Source organism: Schistocerca piceifrons, unplaced genomic scaffold (assembly GCF_021461385.2).
Source record: "Schistocerca piceifrons isolate TAMUIC-IGC-003096 unplaced genomic scaffold, iqSchPice1.1 HiC_scaffold_122, whole genome shotgun sequence".
Lineage (NCBI taxonomy): Eukaryota > Metazoa > Arthropoda > Insecta > Orthoptera > Acrididae > Schistocerca > Schistocerca piceifrons.
The window spans coordinates 1-5,000 of record NW_025727037.1 but is presented as its reverse complement, the minus strand read 5'-3'; the positions used below and the strand labels follow the sequence as shown (position 1 = coordinate 5,000).

The window sequence follows — 5,000 nt, the reverse complement described above, 5'->3', positions numbered from 1 at the left end:
GCCTTAACCTAACCCATGTTGTGCCTTAACCTAACCCATGTTGTCCCCTAACCTAACCCATGTTGTCCCCTAACCTAACCCATGTTGTGCCTTAACCTAACCCATGTTGTCCCCTAACCTAACCCATGTTGTGCCTTAACCTAACCCATGTTGTCCCCTAACCTAACCCATGTTGTCCCCTAACCTAACCCATGTTGTCCCCTAACCTAACCCATGTTGTGCCTTAACCTAACCCATGTTGTGCCTTAACCTAACCCATGTTGTCCCCTAACCTAACCCATGTTGTCCCCTAACCTAACCCATGTTGTCCCCTAACCTAACCCATGTTGTCCCCTAACCTAACCCATGTTGTCCCCTAACCTAACCCATGTTGTCCCCTAACCTAACCCATGTTGTCCCCTAACCTAACCCATGTTGTCCCCTAACCTAACCCATGTTGTCCCCTAACCTAACCCATGTTGTCCCCTAACCTAACCCATGTTGTGCCCTAACCTAACCCATGTTGTGCCCTAACCTAACCCATGTTGTGCCCTAACCTAACCCATGTTGTGCCTTAACCTAACCCATGTTGTGCCTTAACCTAACCCATGTTGTCCCCTAACCTAACCCAAGTTGTCCCCTAACCTAACCCATGTTGTCCCCTAACCTAACCCATGTTGTGCCTTAACCTAACCCATGTTGTGCCTTAACCTAACCCATGTTGTGCCTTAACCTAACCCATGTTGTCCCCTAACCTAACCCATGTTGTCCCCTAACCTAACCCATGTTGTGCCTTAACCTAACCCATGTTGTCCCCTAACCTAACCCATGTTGTGCCTTAACCTAACCCATGTTGTCCCCTAACCTAACCCATGTTGTCCCCTAACCTAACCCATGTTGTCCCCTAACCTAACCCATGTTGTGCCTTAACCTAACCCATGTTGTGCCTTAACCTAACCCATGTTGTGCCGTAACCTAACCCATGTTGTGCCTTAACCTAACCCATGTTGTGCCTTAACCTAACCCATGTTGTGCCTTAACCTAACCCATGTTGTGCCTTAACCTAACCCATGTTGTGCCTTAACCTAACCCACGTTGTCCCCTAACGTAACCCACGTTGTCCCCTAACGTAACCCACGTTGTCCCCTAACGTAACCCACGTTGTCCCCTAACGTAACCCACGTTGTCCCCTAACGTAACCCACGTTGTCCCCTAACGTAACCCACGTTGTCCCCTAACGTAACCCACGTTGTCGCCTATCGTAACCCACGTTGTCGCCTAAACCTGCTCTGTAATTGTTATACGACTCGTTCAATTAGTGTAGTGTTGCCCACCCGCAACCCTCGCAATATAGTTCGCTACTCGCACTGCCCGCTCCCCTGTGTATCGCTTCATGTTAAACACCTTGCAAGTCTTGCTGACTTTCCACATGCTCCTGCTGTACACTGTAATGTGGATGGCAGCAGGGCGTACATGCCGCCCCCCCCCCCCCCCCACCTCTCCCCACGTCCCCACCTTGCCCCCTGCCTTCGCAAGGTGGTTGGTGACAAGTTTGCATGTTCAATGCCCTTCGCATGCGACGTACGCAGGCTACGTTGTGGTGCGGCCTGTGTCAACTGTCCGCTGATGTCGTACGCGTGAACCACAATCTGTACTGCACATTCGTCCTTATGTACTGAATGATACATCGTGGCACATGTGTGACCGTACAACGACTGCGCCCAAAAACGGCGGACCATACAGTGCAAATATTGTGCACGCAGCTACGTGTCGTCTCCCTATGAGAGCTGGATTGCAGTGTGGTACGCCATAGAGACGTGTGGGAGGAACGGACGCCGTGGATGGCGATCAGCATGAGCTGTCTGTTGATGTATTCGGACCTAGTCGTCTCTCCTCACACACCGTGATGGCATGGTGCAGCGCGTTCCATATCTGCGACATGCTACAGAAGCCGGTTGACAGTCGTTCGAGCAATGGACATCGCATACGTACGGGGGCCACCTTCCACGTATTGTCTAGGCGTGCACATTTTGTTGCGTGTATGTGGGCAGACGTAGTGTGGCGTGACACCTGACACAGGCATGCAATAATGGTTGAAGTTGCAAATGGCGATGGACGCCTACGTTTTCTGGTGAAGTTACGCAAATGAAGAAATGGTAACCCGTTGTGGTGCGGTTGTTCTCGCTAGGGGTGAATCGGTGATGGCGACGATAGGTTGAGGTACTAACCGGTTGTTCCAGCGATACCCACCATGCCGACGAAACTGAACGGCATCTGGGTGTGAAGCGATACGCGGCGGTGGCTGGGTGGGACCGTCCCCGGCCGGTGAGGGGGCGCCTCCCGGCGTGCTGGCCGCGCGGTGCGTGGGCGCACGCGCTACAGCCGGCTGGTGGGGGCGGCCAGTGGCAGGCGCGCCGGCCGACGGACGCGGCAGGCGTCGCAGCTGCGCGCCGGCGCACCCTGCGCGCGGCGCCGTGCGGCCAAAGTAGGTCCTCGCGGGCCCGGTGCGAAGCGCGGTGGACATCTGCAGTGTGCTGGTCCGATTGAGGACTGTGTGCGTTGAGGATGCGCCGCCGCCCGGCGCTCGGCGCCGCGACGCCGTCTGCTGCTCGGTCGCCCCAGCGGTTCTCGCTGGTGGTTTGTATCGCAGCTGTGCGGATGTGTTGGCGTGTGCGCTGTGCTGGGAGAGTTCGCTTCGGCACCCAAGTGGGGCTTTTGTCCTTCTGTGGCGCTGGCGTTGGAGCTGCCGGTCACCGTAGGTGGCGCGTGTTGTCTCCCGCCGGCAATGCCACGACAGCACGCTCCCGGGCCTCTGTCGGCAGCGGCAAGCTCAGTTGGGAGCACGGGTGGTCGCACCGAAAGCGTCTACTCGCCTAACTCCGGGCGATTGCGCCTCTCTCGAACCCGACCAAGTACTTGGGACGGCGCTGCGCGCCGCCGGGACCTGAGAGGGTTTCGAGGTGTATTGTGCAGGGGAGCTCAGCCTCCTCCTGTTTGCAGAATGATTGAGCGGACGCTTGCGTGTTCGCGCGGGCCCCCGGGACACACTCCCGGGCGGCCGGCTGCTCAGCTCTAGTTGACGCAGCTCCCTGGTTGATCCTGCCAGTAGTCATATGCTTGTCTCAAAGATTAAGCCATGCATGTCTCAGTACAAGCCGCATTAAGGTGAAACCGCGAATGGCTCATTAAATCAGTTATGGTTCCTTAGATCGTACCCACGTTACTTGGATAACTGTGGTAATTCTAGAGCTAATACATGCAAACAGAGTCCCGACCAGAGATGGAAGGGACGCTTTTATTAGATCAAAACCAATCGGTCGGCTCGTCCGGTCCGTTTGCCTTGGTGACTCTGAATAACTTTGGGCTGATCGCACGGTCCTCGTACCGGCGACGCATCTTTCAAATGTCTGCCTTATCAACTGTCGATGGTAGGTTCTGCGCCTACCATGGTTGTAACGGGTAACGGGGAATCAGGGTTCGATTCCGGAGAGGGAGCCTGAGAAACGGCTACCACATCCAAGGAAGGCAGCAGGCGCGCAAATTACCCACTCCCGGCACGGGGAGGTAGTGACGAAAAATAACGATACGGGACTCATCCGAGGCCCCGTAATCGGAATGAGTACACTTTAAATCCTTTAACGAGTATCTATTGGAGGGCAAGTCTGGTGCCAGCAGCCGCGGTAATTCCAGCTCCAATAGCGTATATTAAAGTTGTTGCGGTTAAAAAGCTCGTAGTTGGATTTGTGTCCCACGCTGTTGGTTCACCGCCCGTCGGTGTTTAACTGGCATGTATCGTGGGACGTCCTGCCGGTGGGGCGAGCCGAAGGCGTGCGACCGCCCCGTGCGTGCTCGTGCGTCCCGAGGCGGACCCCGTTGAAATCCTACCAGGGTGCTCTTTATTGAGTGTCTCGGTGGGCCGGCACGTTTACTTTGAACAAATTAGAGTGCTTAAAGCAGGCAAGCCCGCCTGAATACTGTGTGCATGGAATAATGGAATAGGACCTCGGTTCTATTTTGTTGGTTTTCGGAACCCGAGGTAATGATTAATAGGGACAGGCGGGGGCATTCGTATTGCGACGTTAGAGGTGAAATTCTTGGATCGTCGCAAGACGAACAGAAGCGAAAGCATTTGCCAAGTATGTTTTCATTAATCAAGAACGAAAGTTAGAGGTTCGAAGGCGATCAGATACCGCCCTAGTTCTAACCATAAACGATGCCAGCCAGCGATCCGCCGCAGTTCCTCCGATGACTCGGCGGGCAGCCTCCGGGAAACCAAAGCTTTTGGGTTCCGGGGGAAGTATGGTTGCAAAGCTGAAACTTAAAGGAATTGACGGAAGGGCACCACCAGGAGTGGAGCCTGCGGCTTAATTTGACTCAACACGGGAAACCTCACCAGGCCCGGACACCGGAAGGATTGACAGATTGATAGCTCTTTCTTGATTCGGTGGGTGGTGGTGCATGGCCGTTCTTAGTTGGTGGAGCGATTTGTCTGGTTAATTCCGATAACGAACGAGACTCTAGCCTGCTAACTAGTCGCGTGACATCCTTCGTGCTGTCAGCGATTACTTTTCTTCTTAGAGGGACAGGCGGCTTCTAGCCGCACGAGATTGAGCAATAACAGGTCTGTGATGCCCTTAGATGTTCTGGGCCGCACGCGCGCTACACTGAAGGAATCAGCGTGTCTTCCTAGGCCGAAAGGTCGGGGTAACCCGCTGAACCTCCTTCGTGCTAGGGATTGGGGCTTGCAATTGTTCCCCATGAACGAGGAATTCCCAGTAAGCGCGAGTCATAAGCTCGCGTTGATTACGTCCCTGCCCTTTGTACACACCGCCCGTCGCTACTACCGATTGAATGATTTAGTGAGGTCTTCGGACTGGTACGCGGCATTGACTCTGTCGTTGCCGATGCTACCGGAAAGATGACCAAACTTGATCATTTAGAGGAAGTAAAAGTCGTAACAAGGTTTCCGTAGGTGAACCTGCGGAAGGATCATTACCGACTAGACTGCATGTCTTTCGATG

General features: G+C 54.4%; 1 non-coding gene across 1 annotated transcript; it reads left to right on the top strand.

Annotated features, from left to right (window-relative positions):
• Positions 1-3,065: 3,065 nt before the first annotated feature.
• LOC124729686 lies at positions 3,066-4,974 on the top strand. Its single transcript, XR_007007753.1, has one exon. It is a non-coding gene; the product is annotated as a small subunit ribosomal RNA (ribosomal RNA).
• The last annotated feature ends 26 nt before the right edge of the window (positions 4,975-5,000 follow it).